The sequence below is a fragment of the Triticum urartu genome, chromosome 3, assembly GCF_003073215.2.
Source record: "Triticum urartu cultivar G1812 chromosome 3, Tu2.1, whole genome shotgun sequence".
In the NCBI taxonomy this organism is placed as follows: domain Eukaryota; kingdom Viridiplantae; phylum Streptophyta; class Magnoliopsida; order Poales; family Poaceae; genus Triticum; species Triticum urartu.
The window spans coordinates 736,758,729-736,782,227 of NC_053024.1; positions in this window are offsets into that span (position 1 = coordinate 736,758,729).

The window sequence follows — 23,499 nt, forward strand, 5'->3', positions numbered from 1 at the left end:
ATTTATTAGGCCTGAGTAACAAATGGATAGTACTCAGCTGGGACACTTCTTCAGTGAGCATGGTAAAGTTTCCAGCACCGAGGTGATATACTACAAAGACTAGAAGAACGCCCGTGCGTTGCAACGGGGCCACATTAACTTTAAGAGTTCAATATTAATATTCTCATACATATCAAGTGACATTGGCGTTCTTTTTTACCATCAAATCCTCAGGCCCGTTGACAAGGGAGGCCAAATTAGCCGACCGCACAGGGCCCCTAAATTTTAGAGGCCCTATTCCAGAAAATATTATGTGTATATATGAGAAAAGGGTCCAGTAAACCAACACCCAGGCAGCCCATTCTAACAACCAAATACATGCACGCACGCAGCCTCGCAGCCTGCCTATTGGTTTGCCCTAACTCCCGATCGCATCGCACGCACATGTTCCAGTTTTATCCCTGGTTTAGCGATCCCTAGATCGAGGAGAGGTCTCTAGCAGCACAAGGGGCGGCTGGGCGACAGCAGCGGGCAGGCGAGGGCGGCAGGAGTAGGATACGTGCGTACGCGGCCGCCGGCCGGCTACGCTCCACGGCGCCGTATTAGGTATTACAGCCGCTACGGCTCATCGTCCCTGCCGTTGTAAATCCTTTTAGAAGAAGCCCTATTTTATTTTGCTAGTGTAGACTCGTTTTTGTTAAACAATTTTTCACAATGTTACATCAAGGTGAAGTATGTTTTATGCAAGGTGAAATATTACATAGAATTCAAAATGATTCATATTATTTTTGTCTGTTTTATAAAACAGAAAGAATCATGCATAGAATGATTCTGGTGCTGAAAAGCATAGGAAGAAAACAAAACTATAAGCAGATGCTCGATCCAAAAAGGGTACTCTTGATAAATGTCCTTAAAGAATCTGATCGCAAAAATAAGAAGATTAATTATGAAGATATGATCGAAGATTGTACTTCTTTTAGTACAAATTATTAGGTCAGTCTATTGCTTCAGTACCATCTTTACTATTTTACAATTAGCATTTGGTATATTTTCTAAATATTATATCAAATAACACATATTTTAAGTTACATAATTAAATAAGAGTATGCTTTACTTACATTACTTCTTTAGGTATATGATTTATAAAAATCCAGGGCCCTACTTTTATTCTCGTCCCGGGCCCCCAAATTTCTGGAGACGGCCCGGCAAATCCTCACACACACACACACTCTCCCTCCCTCTTCCTCACTCTCTCTCCCCTCTTCCTCTCTCTCTCTAACACACACATATCCATCTTATTGGGTACGGGACCACAATCCATCTTATGGATTATGTGTATTATATTTGCCACCACAACTGAGGGAATTAATTTCATGTAAATCTGCTAGCCACAGCTCCAAGAATACGCGGAGGAGGTGGCCCGGGTCGGCGTCGGCACCGTCCGGCGCGGGCCACGGGACCGCTTCCAAGTGCGTCTGCGCGCCGGCCACCCACGCCGGGTCCTTCAAGTGCCGCTTCCACTGCACCAACTCCCAGGGCCAGGGCCAGAGCCAGGGAAGCCACCCTTCTTCGCCCCCTTCACCGGTCGCGGGTAACGCGGTGCCGCGACACCCGGCCTCGCCGTCCTCTTCCTCCGGCACCGCTGTTGGGGGACGTTGCAGAAAACAAAAATTTTCCTATGGTTTCACCAAGATCCATCTATGAGTTCATCTAGCAACGAGTGATCGGATTGCATGTACATACCTTTGTAGATCACGCACGGAAGCGTTCAAAGAACGGGGATGAGGAAGTCGTACTCGACGTGATCCAAATCACCGGAGATCCTAGCGCCGAACGGACGGCACCTCCGTGTTCAACACACGTACGGTCAGCGTGACGTCTCCTCCTTGTTGATCCAGCAAGGGCAAAGGAGAGGTTGATGAAGATCCAGCAGCACGACGGCGTGGTGGTGGATGGAGGGCGTCACCGCAGCAGGGCTTCGCCGTTATACTGCGAGAGGGAGAGGTGTAGCGGGGGAGAGGGAGGCGCCAAGACTCAAGGGTGTTCTGCCCCCTCCCTCCCCCCCCTTTATATAGGCCCCCTAGGGGGGGCGCCGGCCCTAGGAGATGGGATCTCCTAGGGGGGGCGCCGGCCAAGGGGTGGAGTGCCCCCCAAGCAAGGTGGGGCGCGCCCCCACCCTAGGGTTCCCAACCCTAGGCGCATGGGGTGGGCCTAGAGGGGCGCACCAGCCCACTATGGGCTGGTTCCCCTCCCACTTTGGCCCATGGGGCCCTCCGGGATGGGTGGCCCCACCCGGTGGACCCCCGGGACCCTTCCGGTGGTCCCGGTACAATACCGGTGACCCCCGAAACTCTCCCGATGGCCGAAACTGCACTTCCTATATATAATTCTTCACCTCCGGACCATTCCGGAACTCCTCGTGACGTCCAGGATCTCATCCGGGACTCCGAACAACTTTCGGGTTACTGCATATTCATATCTCTACAACCCTAGCGTCACCGAACCTTAAGTGTGTAGACCCTACGGGTTCGGGAGACATGTAGACATGACCGAGACGGCTCTCCGGTCAATAACCAACAGCGGGATCTGGATACCCATGTTGGCTCCCACATGATCCTCGATGATCTCATCGGATGAACCACGATGTCGAGGATTCAAGCAACCCCGTATACAATTCCCTTTGTCAATCGGTACGTTACTTGCCCGAGATTCGATCGTCGGTATCCCAATACCTCGTTCAATCTCGTTACCGGCAAGTCACTTTACTCGTATCATAATGCATGATCCCGTGACCAGACACTTGGTCACTTTGAGCTCATTATGATGATGCATTACCGAGTGGGCCCAGAGATACCTCTCCGTCATATGGAGTGACAAATCCCAGTCTTGATCCGTGTCAACCCAACAGACACTTTCGGAGATACCCGTAGTATACCTTTATAGTCACCCAGTTACGTTGTGACGTTTGGTACACCCAGAGCACTCCTACGGTATCCGGGAGTTACACGATCTCATGGTCTAAGGAAAAGATACTTGACATTGGAAAAACTCTAGCAAACGAACTATACGATCTTGTGCTATGTTTAGGATTGGGTCTTGTCCATCACATCATTCTCCTAATGATGTGATCCCGTTATCAATGACATCTCCATGTCCATAGCCAGGAAACCATGACCATCTATTGATCAACGAGCTAGTCAACTAGAGACTCACTAGGGACACATTGTGGTCTATGTATTCACACATGTATTACGATTTCCGGATAATACAATTAAAGCATGAATAATAGACAATTATCATGAACAAGGAAATATAATAATAATTTTATTATTGCCTCTAGGGCATATTTCCAACAGTCTCCCACTTGCACTAGAGTCAATCATCTAGTTACATTGTGATGTATCGAACACCCATGAAATTCTGGTGTTGATCATGTTTTTCTCTAGGGAGAGGTTTAGTCAACGGATCTGCTACATTCAGGTCCGTATGTACTTTACAAATCTCTATGTCTCCATTTTGAACACTTTCACGAATGGAGTTGAAGCGACGCTTGATATGCCTGGTCTTCCTGTGAAACCTGGGCTCCTTGGCAAGGGCAATAGCTCCAGTGTTGTCACAGAAGAGAGTCATCGGGCCCGACGCATTGGGTATGACTCCTAGGTCGGTAATGAACTCCTTCACCCAGACTGCTTAGTGTGCTGCCTACATGTAGATCCCGCCACAACGCTTTGCTTGCAACTGCACCAGCTTACGGCCCTACAATTCAAAATATACACGTATCCGGTTTGTGACTTAGAGTCATCCAGATCTGTGTCGAAGCTAGCGTCGACGTAACCCTTTACGACGAGCTCTTCGTCACCTCCATAAATGAGAAACATTTCCTTAGTTCTTTTCAGGTACTTCAGGATATTCTTGACCGCTGTCTAGTGTTCCTTGCCGGGATTACTTTGGTACCTTCCTACCAAACTTACGGTAAGGTTTACATCAGGTCTGGTACACAGCATGGCATACATAATAGAACCTATGGCTGAGGCATAGGGGATGACACTCATCTCTTCTATATCTTCTGCCGTGGTCGGACATTGAGCTGAGCTCAATTTCACACCTTGCAACACAGGCAAGAACCCCTTCTTAGACTGATCCATATTGAACTTCTTCAATATCCTATCAAGGTATGTGCTTTGTGAAAGACCTATGAGGCGTCTTGATCTATCTCTATAGATCTTGATGCCTAATATATAAGCAGCTTCTCCAAGGTCCTTCATTGAAAAACTCTTATTCAAGTAGGCCTTAATGCTGTCCAAAAGCTCTATATCATTTCCCATCAAAAGTATGTCATCTACATATAATATGAGAAATGCTACAGAGCTCCCACTCACTTTCTTGTAAACGCAGGCTTCTCCATAAGTCTGCATAAACCCAAACGCTTTGATCATCTCATCAAAGCGAATGTTCCAACTCCGAGATGCTTGCACCAGCCCATAAATCGAGCGTTGGAGCTTGCACACCTTGTCAGCATTCTTAGGATCGACAAAACCTTCCAGCTGCATCATATACAGTTCTTCCTTAAGATAACCGTTAAGGAATGTCGTTTTGACGTCCATTTGCCATATCTCATAATCATAGTATGCGCCAATTGCTAACATGATTCGGACGGACTTCAGCTTTGCTACGGGAGAGAATGTCTCATCGTAGTCAACCCCTTGAACTTGTCGATAACCCTTAGCGACAAGCCTAGCTTTATAGATGGTCACATTACCATCCGCGTCTGTCTTCTTCTTAAAGATCCATTTATTTTTTATGGCTCGCCGATCATCGGGCAAGTCAATCAAAGTCCATACTTCGTTTTCATACATGGATCCTATCTCGGATTTCATGGCTTCCAGCCATTTGTCGGAATCCGGGCCCACCATCGCTTCTTCATAGTTCGAAGGTTCACCGTTGTCTAACAACATGATTTCCAAGACAGGGTTGCCGTACCACTCTGGTGCAGAACGTGCCCTTGTGGACCTTCGAAGTTTAGTAGGAGCTTGATCAGAAGTATCTTGATCATCATCATTAACTTCCTCTCTAATTGGTGTAGGCACTACAGGAACATTTTCCTGTGTTGCGCCACTTTCCGGTTCAAGAGGTAATACTTCATCAAGTTCCACTTTTCTCCCACTTACTTCTTTCGAGAGAAACTCCTTCTCTAGAAAGGATCCATTCTTGGCAACAAAGATCTTGCCTTCGGATCTAAGGTAGAAGGTATACCCAATAGTTTCTTTAGGGTATCCTATGAAGACGCATTTTTCCGACTTGGGTTCGAGCTTTTCAGGTTGAAGTTTCTTGACATAAGCATCGCATCCCCAAACTTTTAGAAACGACAGCTTAGGCTTCTTCCCAAACCATAATTCATACGGTGTCGTCTCAACGGATTTCAACGGAGCCCTATTTAAAGTGAATGCGGCAGTCTCTAAAGCATAGCCCCAAAATGACAGCGGTAAATCGGTAAGAGACATCATAGATCGCACCATATCCAATAGAGTGCGATTACGACGTTCGGACACACCATTACGCTGAGGTGTTCTAGGCGGCGTGAGTTGTGAAACTATTCCACATTTTCTTAAGTGTGTGCCAAATTCATGACTCAAGTATTCTCCTCCACGATCTGATTGCAAAACTTGATTTTTCTGTCACGTTGATTCTCAACCTCACTCTGAAATTCCTTGATCTTTTCAAAGGTTTCAGACTTGTGTTTCATTAAGTAGATATACCCATATCTACTCAAGTCATCAGTGAGGGTGAGAACATAACGATAGCCACCACGAGCCTCAACACTCATTGGACCGCACACATCAGTATGTATGATTTCCAATAGGTTGGTTGCTCGCTCCATTGTTCCTGAGAACGGAGTCTTGGTCATCTTACCCATGAGGCATGGTTCGCACGTGTCAAATGATTCGTAATCAAGAGACTCTAAAAGTCCATCTGCATGGAGCTTCTTCATGCGTTTGACACCTATGTGACCAAGGCGGCAGTGCCACAATTATGTGGGACTATCATTATCAACCTTACATCTTTTGGTATTCACACTATGAATATGTGTAGCATTACGCTCGAGATTCATTATGAATAAACCATTCACCATAGGAGCATGACCATAAAACATATCTCTCATATAAATAGAACAACCATTATTCTCGGATTTAAATGAGTAGCCATCTCGTATTAAACGAGATCCTGATACAATGTTCATGCTCAAACTTGGCACTAAATAACAATTATTGAGGTTCAAAACTAATCCCGTAGGTAAATGTAGAGGTAGCGTGCCGACGGCGATCACATCGAGCTTGGAACCATTCCCGACGCGCATCGTCACCTCGTCCTTCGCCAGTCTCCGTTTATTCCGCAGCTCCTGCTTTGAGTTACAAATGTGAGCAACTGCACCGGTATCAAATACCCAGGAGCTACTACGAGTACTGGTAAGGTACACATCAATTACATGTATATCACATATACCTTTTGTTTTGCCGGCCTTCTTGTCCGCTAAGTATTTGGGGTAGTTCCGCTTCCAGTGACCACTTCCCTTACAATAAAAACACTCAGTCTCGGGCTTGGGTCCATTCTTTGGCTTCTTCCCGGCCGCTTGCTTACCGGGCGCGGCAACTCCCTTGCCGTCTTTCTTGAAGTTCTTCTTACCCCTGCCTTTCTTGAACTTAGTGGTTTTATTCACCATCAACACTTGATGGTCCTTTTTGACTTCTACCTCTGCTGATTTTAGCATTGCAAATACTTCAGGAATGGTCTTTTCCATCCCCTGCATATTGAAGTTCATCACAAAGCTCTTGTAGCTCGGTGGAAGCGACTGAAGGATTATGTCAATGATCGCGTCATCCGGGAGATTAACTCCCAGCTGAGTTAAGCGGTTATGTAATCCAGACATAGTGAGTATGTGCTCACTGACAGAACTATTTTCCTCCATCTTACAGCTGAAGAACTTGTCGGAGACTTCATATCTCTCGACCCGGGCATGAGCTTGGAAAACCATTTTCAGCTCTTCGAACATCTCATATGCTCTGTGTCACTCAAAACGCTTTTGGAGCCCCGGTTCTAAGCTGTAAAGCATGCCGCACTGAACGAGGGATTAATCATCAGCACGTGTCTGCCAAGCGTTCATAACGTCTTGGTTCTGTGGGACGGGTGCGTCACCTAGCGTTCATAACGTCTTGGTTCTGTGGGACGGGTGCGTCTGCCAAGCGTTCATAACGTCTTGGTTCTGTGGGACGGGTGCGTCTGCCAAGCGTTCATAACGTCTTGGTTCTGTGGGACGGGTGCGTCATCTAGCGGTGCTTGTAGGACATATTCTTTCTTGGCAGCTATGAGGATGATCCTCAGGTTCCGGACCCAGTCCGTATAGTTGCTGCCATCGTCTTTCAGCTTGGTTTTCTCTAGGAACGCGTTGAAGTTGAGGACAACGTTGGCCATTTGATCTACAAGACATATTGTAAAGATTTTAGACTAAGTTCATGATAATTAAGTTCATCTAATCAAATTATATAATGAACTCCCACTTAGATAGACATCCCTCCAGTCATCTAAGTATAACATGATCCGAGTTAACTAGGCCGTGTCCGATCATCACGTGAGACGGACTAGTCAACATCGGTGAACATCTTCATGTTGATCATGTCTTCTATACGACTCATGCTCGACCTTTCGGTCTTCTGTGTTCCGAGGCCATGTCTGTACATGCTAGGCTCGTCAAGTCAACCTAAGTGTTTGCATGTGTAAATCTGTCTTACACCCGTTGTATGTGAACGTTGGAATCTATCACACCCGATCATCACGTGGTGCTCCGAAACAACGAACTGTCGCAACGGTGCACAGTTACGGGGAACACTTTCTTCAAATTATTATGAGGGATCATCTTATTTACTACCGCCGTTCTAAGTAAACAAGATGCAAAAACATGATAAACATCACATGCAATCAAATAATGATAGTGACATGATATGGCCAATATCACATAGCTCATTTGATCTTCATCTTGGGGCTCCATGATCATCTTGTCACCGGCATGACACCATGATCTCCATCATCATGATCTCCATCATCGTGTCTCCATGAAGTTGCTCGCCAACTATTACTTCTACTACTATGGCTAACATGTTTAGCAATAAAGTAAAGTAATTTACATGGCGTTTCTCAATGACACGCAGGTCATACAAAAATAAAGACAACTCCTATGGCTCCTGCCGGTTGTCATACTCATCGACATGCAAGTCATGATTCCTATTACAAGAACATGATCTCATACATCACATATATATATATATATATATATATCATTCATCATTCATCACAACTTTGGCCATATCACATCACAAAGCACTTGCTGCAAAAACAAGTTAGACGTCCTCTAATTGTTGTTGCAAGTTTTACGTGGCTGCAAAAGGGTTCTAGCAAGAACGTTTTCTTACCTACGTAAAAGCCACAACGTGATTTGTCAACTTCTATTTACCCTTCACAAGGACCCTTTTCATCGAATTCGCTCCAACTAAAGTGGGAGAGACAGACACCCGCTAGCCACCTTATGCAACTAGTGCATGTCAGTCGGTGGAACCAGTCTCACGTAAGCGTACGTGTAAGGTCGGTCCGGGCCGCTTCATCCCACAATACCGCTGAAGCAAGATAAGACTAGTAGCGGCAAGAAAGTTGACAACATCTACGCCCACAACAAATTGTGTTCTACTCGTGCAAGGAGAACAACGCATAGACCTAGCTCATGATTCCACTGTTGGGGGACGTTGCCGAAAACAAAAAATTTCCTACGGTTTCACCAAGATCCATCTATGAGTTTATCTAGCAACGAGTGATCGGATTGCATCTACATACCTTTGTAGATCACGCGCGGAAGCGTTCAAAGAACGGGGATGAGGAAGTCGTACTCGGCGTGATCCAAATCACCGGAGATCCTAGCGCCGAACGGATGGCACCTCCATGTTCAACACACGTACGGTCAGCGTGACGTCTCCTCCTTCTTGATCCAGCAAGGGCAAATGAGAGGTTGATGAAGATCCAGCAGCACGACGGCGTGGTGGTGGATGCAGGGCGTCACCGCAGCAGGGCTTTGCCGTTATACTTCGAGAGGGAGAGGTGTAGCAGGGGAGAGAAAGGCACCAAGACTCAAGGGTGTTCTGCCCCCTCCCTCCCCCCCCTTTATATAGGCCCCCTAGGGGGGGCGCCAACCCTAGGAGACGGGATCTCCTAGGGGGGCGACGGCCAAGGGGTGGAGTGCCCCCCAAGCCAGGTGGGGCGCCCCCCCACCCTAGGGTTCCCAACCCTAGGCACATGGGGTGGGCCTAGAGGGGCGCACCAGCCCACTATGGGCTGGTTCCCCTCCCACTTTAGCCCATGGGGCCCTCCAGGATGGGTGGCCCCACCCGGTGGACCCCCGGGACCCTTCCGGTGGTCCCGGTACAATACCGGTGACCCCTGAAACTCTCCCGATGGCCGAAACTGCACTTCCTATATATAATTCTTCACCTCCAGACCATTCCGGAACTCCTCGTGACGTCCAGGATCTCATCCGGGACTCCGAACAACTTTCGGGTTACTGCATATTCATATCTCTACAACCCTAGCGTCACCGAACCTTAAGTGTGTAGACCCTACGGGTTCGAGAGACATGTAGACATGACCGAGACGGCTCTCCGGTCAATAACCAACAGCGGGATCTGGATACCCATGTTGGCTCCCACATGCTCCTCGATGATCTCATCGGATGAACCACGATGTCGAGGATTCAAGCAACCCCGTATACAATTCCCTTTGTCAATCGGTACGTTACTTGCCCGAGATTCGATCGTCGGTATCCCAATACCTCGTTCAATCTCGTTACCGGCAAGTCACTTTACTCGTACCATAATGCATGATCCCGTGACCAGACACTTGGTCACTTTGAGCTCATTATGATGATGCATTACCGAGTGGGCCCAGAGATACCTCTCCGTCATATGGAGTGACAAATCCCAGTCTTGATCCGTGTCAACCCAACAGACACTTTCGGAGATACCCGTAGTATACCTTTATAGTCACCCAGTTACGTTGTGACGTTTGGTACACCCAGAGCACTCCTACGGTATCCGGGAGTTACACGATCTCATGGTCTAAGGAAAAGATACTTGACATTGGAAAAACTCTAGCAAACGAACTATACGATCTTGTGCTATGTTTAGGATTGGGTCTTGTCCATCACATCATTCTCCTAATGATGTGATCCCGTTATCAATGACATCTCCATGTCCATAGCTAGGAAACCATGACTATCTATTGATCAACGAGCTAGTCAGCCAGAGGCTCACTAGGGACACATTGTGGTCTATGTATTCACACATGTATTACGATTTCCGGATAATACAATTAAAGCATGAATAATAGACAATTATCATGAACAAGGAAATATAATAATCATTTTATTATTGCCTCTAGGGCATATTTCCAACAACCGCCGCGACCCAGTGACGCAGCCCAAGCATCGGCCTCGAGAATCAAGAACGCTCGACAACGGAGAGGGAAGGGAAGATCATATACATGTCATAAGAAAGAGAGTTTATTTACTGCTCCCTCGATGTATTGTTTCCTTTGTTTGGAGATTGATTACCATCCGTGAGTTAAGGTAAGGTTAATGTGATTGGGCGATTTTTCTGAAGATCAATTATTTGTTTTCTAATTAATGTGATTGAGTGATTTAAGGTAAGGTTAATTAATTTAGATTTGATCTTTAGAGATTGTTCGTGATTGATTCTACATTACTAAATAACTTGCGCCAGTATGGAAGTTTTAATCTGTTCAGATTTCTTTCATTGTGTGAGAGGGTGACGCGAAAATAAACCGATGAAGTGGGGGGAGAGGATGAAAAAAATCTATGAAAAAAACGAGCGAAGGTGGGAGGAGGTACCAAAAAAAACCATGAGAGATGGGACGAAAAAAAACCTGAAAGCAAGACTACCATCTGTCCCATTAGAAGTAGAGATACCAAGAGGTCGCAATGTATGGGCCTCGTCACCATAGTGACAGGGCATTGCCATCAAGACGATGCTCTCGCTGCTCTTGATGGTCTACTTTTTGATGGGTGCCGCCTAAAGGTTAGTTTGGTGAAGGAGAAGCGATACCGGATACGACGACGGCATCAGCTCGGATATAAGAAGCTCGATCTTCCTAGCCGTAGCAGACTGATTTTTTTGTGACCAAACAGAAAGAGGTGAAACAAGGAACGAGAGCGGCTGTATTGTCACATTATATTGCCTCATATCGCTAGGATCAGAAATACGTTTTTTCTCTCCATATTTGATGTTTGAGAATATATCTATTTTACTAGTCTTTGCAAACGTACATATCTCTTATCACAAAGAATTAAAAGAAATACTTCAAACAAAAAAATAACATATAAATCCAACTACCAAAACATTGTGTTATTCAGTGTTCATGTCAGCCAGGACAAAGACTGCGTTTTATAATCCTGGGTGTACTGTACCCCTCCAAACAATAAAGTTGAAAAACAATTACCAAAAATAATACTTAATTTAGATGACAAAATGGTATTCTAGGAGCTTTACACAAGAAAAAACCGTATCAGTACTCAACATTTTTTTAGGACACCTGACGGGCAGGGCGTTCTTGCATTTTATTAAGAAGAAGAGAAATGATCCAGTTTATAAGGAAACCAGACCCAAAAACCTAACATTCCCTGGTTCCTTAAGGAAAACCGAGTGAAAACGAAAAAAAGAAAAAAAAAGACACTAGAGATTGGGGGTAGGTAAAAACATAGATGCAATCCCATGGGACATCGTATGAACCAGACACAAGAGCGCCAAGGCCAAAAACCAGTTCGTGTGGCACCAATGCAACTACCCGCAAAAAAAATGCAACCGAATGATCACCACACACTCAACAAAACTCATTCGTAACGGAACCTCGCCGCCACGCCAAGCTTATCCCTCTTAATAAGGGTAGCTAACATATCAGCCACGATATTAAACAAAATTGGGGAAGCGGGGTCACCTTGGCGAAGCCCCTTCCTAGTCTGAAAGTAAGTGCCCACATCGTCATTTACCTTGATGGCCACACCACCTCCAGACACAAAACTCTCTATCCATCGACACCATGTAATAGAAAACCCTTTCATGCGTAATGTTTGCAATAGAAAAGGCCATTTTACTTTATCATAAACTTTTTCGAAGTCGATTTTAAAAATTACTCTGTCTAGCTTTTTGTGGTGAAGCCCATGTACCGTTTCATGCAGAACAACAACACCATCCAATATATTACGTCCTTGCATAAACGCTGTTTGGGTAGGTTTGACCACATGGTAAGCCACCCCATTCAGCCGGTTAGTGGCTACCTTTGTAAAGATTTTGAAGCTTACATTAAGAAGGCAAATCGGTCTATATTGTTGAATCCGACTGGCATATTTAGTCTTAGGTAGAAGAATGATTTTCCCAAAGTTTAAGCGGAAGATGTCAAGTTGGTGCGCATGCAGTTGATTAAACAACTGAACCAAGTCGAACTTAATCTGTTCCCAAAAGCATTGATAGAACTCCGCCGGAAAACCGCCCGGCCCCGGCGATTTATTGTGTTCCATCTGAAACACTACCGCGCGAATTTCCTCCTCCGAGAATGGACAGGTTAGGAATTCGTTTTCCTTAGCAAAAACTTGATGGATATCTTGAGTAAAAGACTCATCCATCAGAAGAGTTGTATGAGCTGAAGGTCCAAAAAAATCTTTATAATAATTCGTAATAAAGTTTTTAAGTAAAATCCATATATGATGCATTGGTCCATAACGAGGTCCCGATTGATAACAGGAAATTGTGGAAGCTAAAAATCCCTCTAAAAGTGAAGATATTCCTGTGGTTTCTTAACAAAGGGGTGATCTTAACTAGGGATAACTTGGCAAGACGCAACTGGCAAGGTTGCAAAAAATGTGTTTTCTGCCATCATGATGAGTCCATTAAACACTTATTTTTTGAGTGCAAGTTTGCACGGTCGGTTTGGGCCATTGTTCAGATAGCGTCGAATCTTTACCCCCCACGTAGTGCACGGAATATGTTTGACAATTGGTTGTGGGGAATAGATAAATAATTTTCTGCTCACATCCTTGTGGGGGCAGCTGCCTTATGTTGGGCGCTGTTGCTCACCAGGAATGATATAGTTTTTAACCATAAATGCATTCCATCTCCTATGCAGGTTATTTGTATATGTTCGCGATGGCTCCGTATGTGGTCTATCCTGCAGAGGCCGGAGGACAGTGACCTTTTTATGATGGCGTCTACTCAGCTGGAGCGTTCGGCCAGAAAGGTTTTCTACCCCATGGATGGCGGTGTGACCTTCGGTTAGGATTAGCCACATCGTAGGCTGGCTTTGCTTTCTTTTTTAATGTGCTGGCTGTGTCAGCCTATTATGTTTGCTTTTAAGTAGGACTGGACGTGTTGGCTATGTGCATCTACTTATGCAGAGGCTGGGCTTTTTATGAAACGGTTGTATCACCTCGATATTTCAATTCAATGAAATGCTCTTTATCGAAAAATATGAGCTGGCTGCCATTGATTGTATTGTTGTAAATCAATACGTACGACTCCATACTAGTGTCGTCTGCACACACGCCTGGCCATGTTAGACCGTCATGCTAGAGCAGCTACAGCCGGATATAGTAGCAAATTCAGCCCATCATATGTGTACGGATGCATCGGCAGAAAGGGCCTGGTCGCCCCTTATTTTGTGTCTGGTGCAAACGAGCATCTGAAATCCATACTACACATGCAACCCAAAAGCGACGTAGTATATAGATAAACCTAGCCTACTTCCACTCATTGTCGGAGATGTAGACGATGTCCGTGCAGGCAGTGCCATGGTGGACTTTGCCTCCTGCTAGATGACCGCCTCCTGCTGCTCCTCCTCCTCCTTCTCTGGCGAGCCAAGAGGCAGACTGGCTGAAATCCGTCCTTTGCGTGCACCTCAATCAACTCTGGGAGCTCTAACCAACCCTCTGGAGTGAACATTGCATAAGTGGTGATCCAGTGTGCCACACAATTGATATTCTTCTTGACCAAACAAACTTTGAGCCGGCAATCATCAAAAAGAAACTCGTGCACGCTATTGCCACACAATTGATATTCTTCAAGATGTACCATTGACCACTAATTCGTACTAGCATATGTAGGAAATCGAGAAAATTATAGTATTCTAGACATACATTTTGCAAGACCATATACATACTGTTTTCAGTTTTCCAATCTATCTAAATAAATAATCAGAATGATATTCCTAGTCAAAGTTTTAAATATTTGACTTAATAAGTGGTGTAAAAAAACATTATTTATTTGTGATATGTATAAAAGAAGTACTACCTGGCTAACTTGATCTACCACTCCACCCAAAAAAAAAAGCTGGAACTGTAGGGCAAGGCGGTCTAGGAGCAGAAACAGATACAGCATGCACAATCCATATTGACTTTTGTAACACACAAAGTGAAAATCTAGGTTTTTAGACATGTCTGCGATGATGCCGCCGTGGCTGCCCTTCCTTTACCAATCTAACCTCGAGACGACATCCATCCAAAACCAGTCCAGTAAGAGCAGCACGAGCATCTTCCTCATGGGCATGTGTCATCTGTATGGTCACGTGGCCAATACCCTGTGACACTCCGGTCTTCTTATAGCAGATCACCTCGGCACTAGACACTTCGCCATGCTCGCTGAAGAAAATTCGTAGCTGAGTGCTCTTCACGGTGAGAGGCAGACTGCACACCACCAACCTATAACTTGGCACACGATGTCTCTCGATGCGAAGTGTGTGTGTCGGAGGACCAGAAATTGTTCGGCCTATCTGTTGCTGCTGCTCCTGTGACCTCTTGCTGATTTCCTAGCAGAGCAAAATCAACATATATTAGCACCTGTACGGTTTTATTCGCTTGATGTGTGATGATAAGGTCAACAGAATTATTTGTCTTATCAAAACACAAATTTGAGTTAGCTTACGCAGTGATCTGGGGTAAACTCTTTTCGCGGTGTATTAGCTTGATGTGGCAATAGATGAATAATAGTAGGACATTTAATTAAGAGAGATATCCAACTTAGAGAAATTTGAGTTGTTTTAAGTAGTGTATAGGTAGTAAGGTACCTGAGGAGGAGTAATGAGGGACTCAGGGTTGAACCATGTGCACATCTTGTCGTCCCAACATCGAGGCAGCCGCTGTACAAGCTCGGTCTTACCGTCGATGAGGTTGCACTTGAGCACGCCACGATTTCCATATGTAGAGTCCCTATTATTGTGGTAGACAAAGTAGGCGCACCCGCCATGGGCGTTGGGGACCCACCCCGCGTCCACCGCAAAGCTATGGCGCAAACCCAGGAACAACACGCGATCGCCCAGACTACAGCTGTCCCTTCTCACCCATCTCATCTTCTCCTCGGGTACCAGCGATGATGACAATAGCGGTTCCTCCAGTGCCTGCACTGACACCATGACGTCAAGAGGACAAGCGTGGGATGTGGGCTGATACGAATTATTTTCTCGGGTCTGAATCGACACCCATAGGATCTCGCCCCTGGACTCAAGGACGTAGTTGCTGGTGGATTCGCCGAAGCAGACCTGCACCACCGGCATCCCCTGACTCCTGACAAGCACGTCATCGGTTTCTGGGGTGATGAGGCGCCATATACCAGCCTTCATGATGAGCAGGATCTTGCCGCCGTGATAAGCGACGCACATACCATGTTGGGGTGACCAAGTGATTCGCTCGAGGGCCCTTTTGATGATTGTCCACTCTGCGTCGCCGGGTCGAAGTAGAGCCGCTCTGAACCTTGCCGTGGTCCTCGGGCCAACCGAGTAGGAGACGCTGTAGAGAAGGGTTGTGCCGTCGCCGTAGATGACGCCGCGGGGTTTGATCTTCTCCCACTGGCGAAGGTCGTGAGGGAGTAGAGGCAGATGTGTGATCGCTCCGGTGAGAAGGTCATGGAGACTAGGACAGAGGTGTTGGATGGTGAGGCAGAGGAGGGCGGTGCCGTTGGGGCTGGTCAACCAATTTCCCGAGGGCTCGGACAGCAGCGGCTGCGAGCGGTAGTTGGAGTTGGAGAGTACGCATCTCATCTCGAAGCGGGTCGAGTCTTGTTTCACCGCCGCAAGGAGCCACGGCAGGAATCGAGTCGTCGTCGTCGCCGTCACCGCCGCCGCCGCCGCCGGGGACCATGAGCCGCGCCATGGCCTGCAAACGGCGTGGAAGCGAACGAGGTCGGTGGCGTCGTGCAGGCGGCCAGAGATCTCACGGGCCAGATCCGGCGGCAGATCAGACCAACGCCTCGCGGGCATGGCGGCGTGATCGGGGAGCAGATGGGTTCATCTGGTTACTCGATCGGCTCTGGATCATTAATTTGACCCAGCAATGTACACCCAGCCCACATGCACCGACCTTTTAAGGCTTACAGCGAGCGTTCTCAGGCTTTGGGGTTTCTAGCATTTGTACTCCATCTATATTAACAATCTCTTTTCTCAAAAAAAAAATACCTATATTAACAATCTCTAAAAGAATTGAAAAGCAATCCAGTCCTCTTAAGAAACAATCTTCTCCGTTTATAATCCCGCAGATGTTGATGGGGCGCTCATATTGCTCTCACTAGAGAAAAAACAAGTTGTGTCCATGCAAGCACCCAGGTGTGCCTGGAACATTGATCCACTCTGAAAAAGAAATGCAGGCGGAGGCAGAGGCGAAGGGAGGTGGGAGGATGCATGGGGAGGCGGAGGCGGAGGCAGAGTCAATCCTGTGCGAGGGGAGGTGGCCAAACAGGGACGCCAAATCCAACACTTGTTATCGTTGAAATCGGGCGGCTTTGTGTCGTCAGGCTCAAATTTGGGTCGGTCAACCGGCACGTGGTACTCGCTATATAGCAATTGAACAGGCGTATCTTGACAACCCAGCTAACGGGTAGCAATCTGTCGACACGTAGCATTAATGCGCAATTGTCCGCTTCCTTGATGAAATACACTCGAGAAATCATCCAACACACACGAACATTGTTTTCCGCATAGTAGAATCTTGTTATGTACAACGCAAATCAGGTTGAGGTTTACGAAAGTTGAGTGGTATAATACTTATCAATAAACAGTTTTGCTAAAGCACATTTAGATGTGCCATAAGTATTGCACATCTAAGTCATATGTCATTGATCTTACATTGAGATTCATGTAAATATTTTTTCTCTTTTTTTTTTATGCTTGATTCACTCATTTAGATGTGCAACAACTAGAGCACATCTATATGTGCCCTAGACACACCCATAAATAAAAGACTACATGGTTCATTTAACATGCAGTAAAAAATATATTACATAGTTCATTTGGGTATTGGACATATGTTTCACAACCAAAGCATCTGTGAGACTGTGACACATATACACGATAATTTTAACCTGAAAATCGATGACTGTAGCTAGTAAATTGATATATCACGCTTATAAGATAATTGGGTCCGGACTACCAAGTGTTTAGCTTGGGGTAAGAATATATAATAAGAGCACTTTTTTTCTTCTGAAAACTGGATCTCAACCGAATCCAAGGTTGGATTTGTGCCAATCAACATATCGCATGGTGAATCCAGCTGAAAGAAGAATACACAAAATTAGAGAATCATACCTTTGGCAATAAGGACCAATTATCTCAGATTTCCACTCTTTTTGACCGAAAGGTGGGAGAGATTTCTTCCGCAGAACAATGTTGGTGGATTTTGAGAATTTCTGAGATGCCATTGTTTAAATCGAAGAACTAGAGAGGGTCACCGGTGAATGACCATGAAGGAAGAAGAATGCGGATGGGGATAGGATATTTTCCGCAAACAGGCCATTAACTGAATGCGACCCTGGCACAGTATCTACATATCTGTCTTAAAAATGGAGTCGTATTTGCAGTGCATATGAAATAGGAAATGATTGAGAACTTATACAGCAATCGAACGCACGCGTCTTGAAAACATAGCGAACGGCTAGCGATCTGCCGGTACCTAGCGTTAATGCGCAATTTTATGCTTCCCTGATGAAATACACTCGACAAATCATCCAACACACGAGCAAACAACCATTGCCGATAGTATAATCTTATTATGTTCAACGCAAATCAGGATGAAGTTTACGCAAGATGAGTGGCATAAATAAAACTATCAAAAGGTTAGTGAACACGTAAATCCAGTGTATCTAAATGCAAAATAAAAAAATTCGATGAGCATCTTTACGTATTAGAGCATGACACGGAAGTACGTAGGTACATATGCATATGACCCGGCCCACCGGCTGATCCGCAACAAACGTACGCACGCCCGTCTCAACTGCATCTCCTCCTCGATCCATCAATCTCCAACTCTCGCTCGATCCCGCGGCCATGTTGCAGTCCAGGTGGCCGGACCATAGTTGCCGTGTTTCCGGTATGGTGGGAACGAGGAACGGGAACGGGGGACGAGAGTCAGGGGCTGGAAAAAATAGGGTACAGTGGGGGTATACATCTCTAGAACGATTTTTTTAAAGCGGAAACGCGATCAAATCAATTCCGGTACGATGAATCCGGTACGGTACCATGGAACGAGGAACGTGAATCTTTACGGATGCGGGGAGCAACTGGCTGGGAGGGACCGAGGGAGTACTTAACTGGCTAGGCTGGGAGGAACTGACTGCATCGTCGATTCATGAAGACTTGAATATATCATCTTCTTCCAATGGAAAATTTATTAGTAGCCTTTGAATAATTGGAGAGCAGAACGAGGAGTTATTTAGGAGAGTGGAAAAGAACGGGGCAGAAAGTAAAACGAGGAGTTCGTGATCGATATGGCTGACCTTTTGCTTACTCGATCGAATCAAAAACCAAGATTGTTGAGTCGCCGAACCTGAATCGACGATCCGACTGCGGAAACGCCAAATCCGCATCGAATCTTACCGAATCGACCCTTGTTCCCAAATCTGATTCCGGATCGATAAATCCGGAACGAGGGACGGCCCACCGTTCCCCGTTTCCGGCTACTATGGGCCGGACCTCCCATCTGACGCGCTCCGCGACATCTTCGGCCGCCTCCCCGACGCTGCCGACTTCTTCCGCTTCCACGCTGTCTGCAAGCCGTGGCGCGACACATCGACTCCGATCCAATCGTCTCCGCCGTGGCTCCTTGCCGCGCCGGAGAAAGACTCGGTCCCGCTCAGGTTCAGGTGCGTGTTCGCCAAGTCCAGTTACCGCGCCCAGCCTTCTATTTCCGGAGCCGGGAGGAAGATCTGGCTGTCTACTGCCGACGTTGCTGCCATCCGGTACCTCACCGTCGAACATCTCCGCCCTAGCCTCCACGACCCTCTCACCGGAGCCGTCAACCACCTGCCTCTCTTGCCGCATGCATGCTGCGTCGACGGCCAGGAGGAGAACCTCCGCGGTGCTGTCTATGGCGATGGTACAACTCTTCTCTACGGCATCTCCACCGAATTTGTCAGTACCCAGTGCAGCGTCAGAGCCGAGTTCAAGGCGGCGCTCCTGCGTCCTGGCGACACAAAGTGGACGATAGTGGAGAGGACCCTCTGGAAAGCCGGCACGCCCGGAGAACACTGCGTCGTGTACCGCAACGGTAGGATCCTGGTAACTGTCAACGGCAGCCTCTGGCACGTCATCACGCTGGACGCTGGCGACCTGCTGTTGCAGAAGCCGGGGGAGCGCGAACGCTACTCCTCCGAGCAGTACAGCTACATCCTTGAGTCCCGTGGTGAGCTTCTATGGGTCACCGTCCAGTTCAAGATATACTATGATTATGGCGGGGTCTTCATGGAGGTATACAAGCTAGATGGGGAGGCGTCAGCAACACCGGAAAAGACACGGTGGATGAAAAAGGACGGTCGTAGCTTGGCCGATCGTGTGCTGTTCCTGGGGTCGCCCAACACCTTTGCGATCGACACCTCCCTGCTCGGTGGCTATGGAGGTTGCGCCTACTTTGTCTACCCCAATGGTAAGGCCTTTCCACGTACGGAGCTGCTAAATCTCAGTCGACTGAGACTTCGCGAAGTCTCAGTCGACGAGTCAGCCGTTGGATTTTTTGTTCGCTTCAAGATTTGCGCTGATGTGCCTGTCCTTGTTTAGGCCTGTGTAACGTGCGGACCAGCCCATTTCTTTTTTTTCCATCGGCCTTCCAACTGAATCATTGTTCGGCTGGGGGTGTCGAGTGTTTTGCTTTGTGGGCTCGGCAGGTTGTTTGGGCGGGCCATTTTTATGTTTGTTTTTTGTTGTTGTTTTCGTTTTCCAAGGCTGCAATTATTTACATTAGCATTTGTCTAAAAAAATTACATTAGCATGCCAGTTTTCTACTGAATTATTAGCTACTATGCTAAATTGAGTTTTATATTTTTGTTCTTGTATTTTTTTTTGTATGTTGCGACTGCATAAAATGTGCTTTTTGTTGTTTATTTTATCTTTTGTTTTCTGCTATCTTCGTGCAGCATCCCGGGACTCGCATGCATAGTTTGCAAGTATCAAAAAATGGTTGTTTTGGGTTGTAGATTTATTGAACACTTATTTAGAAGCAAGTCTTCTGTATTCATGCCTGTCCGTTTCTAGCGCATACGCCATGTTTCAAAAATATATAGTGTGGGCATTTTTGACCCATGAACAGCGGACATTTTTTTGCTCGCCGACATCTAAACTACTGTTAAATTCATATTTATATTTGTAGTAGATGTAGACTGCTTTTTTTAGGTCAGTGAAATGTTAGCCTACATTTTTTTACTTTATTAAATTACGTATATGTTACCTACAGACATTCTCTTTGAAATCATTTTCTAAATATTTTCTTTTTTTAAATTCATTTTACTTGTAGTGTGTTGGTACTGAAGATGTTGGATTTTCATATTTGATCTACTTACCAACCCATTTTTTGACGCTTTTTTAATGTGCATAGGAGTTGGTTTTGTGGAGTTTGTTTGAGCCGTTGTAACCACGAGAGAGCCAGGAAGCGGCTTAAGCATGTGGAGTTTGTCTGAGCCATTTTAACTCAGCAGCCTCTGTTCTATTTTTTATCCTTGTTTTCTTATTACTTTTTGTCACGACACCACCCTATGTTTATTAACCTTGTTTTCTTATTACTTTTTTCACGATACCACCATTTGCCCGACATTATGCTTGCAACTGCAAGTGTCGTCCTCGGTTGCAATTGCCTGCCTACACACCGAATCGCAACTGATTTATTGCTTTTGTCGGTGGTCTGGGGAGACGCAGGGGACAGGTAGTCGCATGTATGACAATAGGCATGCAATTGTAAGTGTCTCCTTGTACTCCCTCCGTTTTTATTTACTCTGCATATTAGAGTTGACTGAAGTCAAACTTCGTAAAGTTTGACCAAGTTTGTAGAAGGGACATTTACATCTGTGCCCCTAACTCGAACCCATTACTCAATTTTGCCCCTAGTTTTCGGGTATGCTCAATTTTGCCCCTCTGCCGTCAGTGCCACTTATAGAAATGCCCCTCCGCTCCGTTTCCGTCCAGTCAAGGCTGTTTGACCGCTAACTTGCCGTCAGTTTGACATATTTGCCCCTCTTTCTTACATGTGGGCCCTCTCTTACCTCTTCGCTTCACTCTCTCTCTCTCTGCTCTTTCTCTCGCTCGACCCTAACCCTAGCTCTCTCCCCCAAATCGCCCCCTCACTCGAACCCTAGCGGCTTCGATCCCCACCATAGAAAACTCCAGATCAATGGCGGGCACGGTGGAGATTCGGTGGACCTGACTCTTTATGTGAGCTGTGCTGTGATTCGGAGCCAACCGCTGTGGATGGAGGTCGACGGTGGTTGCGGCGTCGGCAGTGGCCATGAAGGGAGCACAAATCCGAAGGGGTAAGTGCAGTACTTTCAGATCTGAAGCCTGCTATACGTATTGTAGTTCGATTTGATTCCTAGTGTTGCGTTCGTAGTGCTCATTTGGTTCAATTTTTTTTCTGTTTTTCATTGTCATCGTAGGGTGGACTATATATGTTTGGATTGTAGAATGGAAACAACTATTCTAGTTCCTGCTGGTACAAAAGCACGGAACACAAGATTTTCATTTCCTTTGGTAGTGGAGAGCACACTGAAGTTTGTGCAGTTTAGATCTCATATCTGTGCTAAATACCCGTGGGGAATACATGATGCAGTTGAATTCAGGTACTGGGATATTGATAGTTCAGTTTGGGTCCCAGTCCAATGTGATGCTGAGTTAGAAAAAATGTTTAGAATTCATGCTAATTTCCCAGTCAAATTGGAAATCAATGTCATACAAAGAAAAAGAGGACTGACAGAGAGCAGTGGCAGAAAATCAAAATCTACTAGTTCTAGAGGTAGGAGCAGAATATCCAGGGGGAGAAAAACAAGTGTTAGCATTCAGAAGAGAGCTTCAGATGCAGGAGAGAGCTCTATGCAGGTACCAGGAACACCATCAGAGCAAGTTCCTATTTATGCAGGTCCTACTCAGAGCAGAGATTCTGTTGATCCAAATATTGAGGAGGGACTTCCTGATGACTGGCCTACAGATGATGAGGATGAAAGGCTTTTCCCTCAGTTTGTTACAAAAAAGAAGGCCAAGAAGACAGATGATGATGGGGATGAAGATTATGTGCCACCACCAGAAGGAATGTTTGATGAGCCAGGTGAAGATGAGTTGGAGGAGGACCAGGACATGGGATATAGTGAGGATTCTGATGATGGAAGGCCAGATGTGCAGTACAACAGAGATGATCCTTCTTTAAAAGAAGGAACTATATTTTCCAGTGCTTTAGACTGTAGGAATGCACTAGCTACATTTTCAAATAAAACTCAGAGTGAGTATGTAGTAGACAAGAGTGATCCTACCAGGTTGACTGTTCATTGTGCTTATAAGAGGTGTAGATGGAGGATGCATGCCTCCTTAATGAGAAATAGCTCATTGTTTCAGGTACAAACAAGGACAAACAATAGGTGTATATGTAGTTATTTGTAGTTACATTGCAAATATTTTACAGTTATTTGTTGCAGCAAGTATGTCTGACATGTAATTGAACTTTCAATATTGCAGGTCAAAGTGAACCAGTCTGCACATACTTGTCCAAGTGTAAGCAGAAGGAAAAGACTGAAGTCAGCTAAGTGCAGATGGGTTGCTGATGCAGTGAAGCATTGGGTTTTAGAGGATTCAGAGGTTGGAATTACGGAGTTGAAAAAGAACCTGAAGAAAAAATATGGCCTGCAAGTCCCATACATGAGAGTGTTCTATGGAAAGCAGATGGCACTGGACAACATTTATGGTAAGTGGACTGACTCATTTCAATTGTTGTACACTTACAAGGCAGAAGTTGAGAAAGCATCTCCTGGAAGTGTAGTTAACATTGACAAGCACACTGTAGAGTACAAAATAGTTGGAAGAACTAGACAAAAAGAGTGCTTTAGAAGAGTGTTTGTTTCTTTCAAAGCATGCTGGCAGGGTTTTTTAGATGGATGTAGGCCCTATCTTGCAGTAGATGGCACAACACTG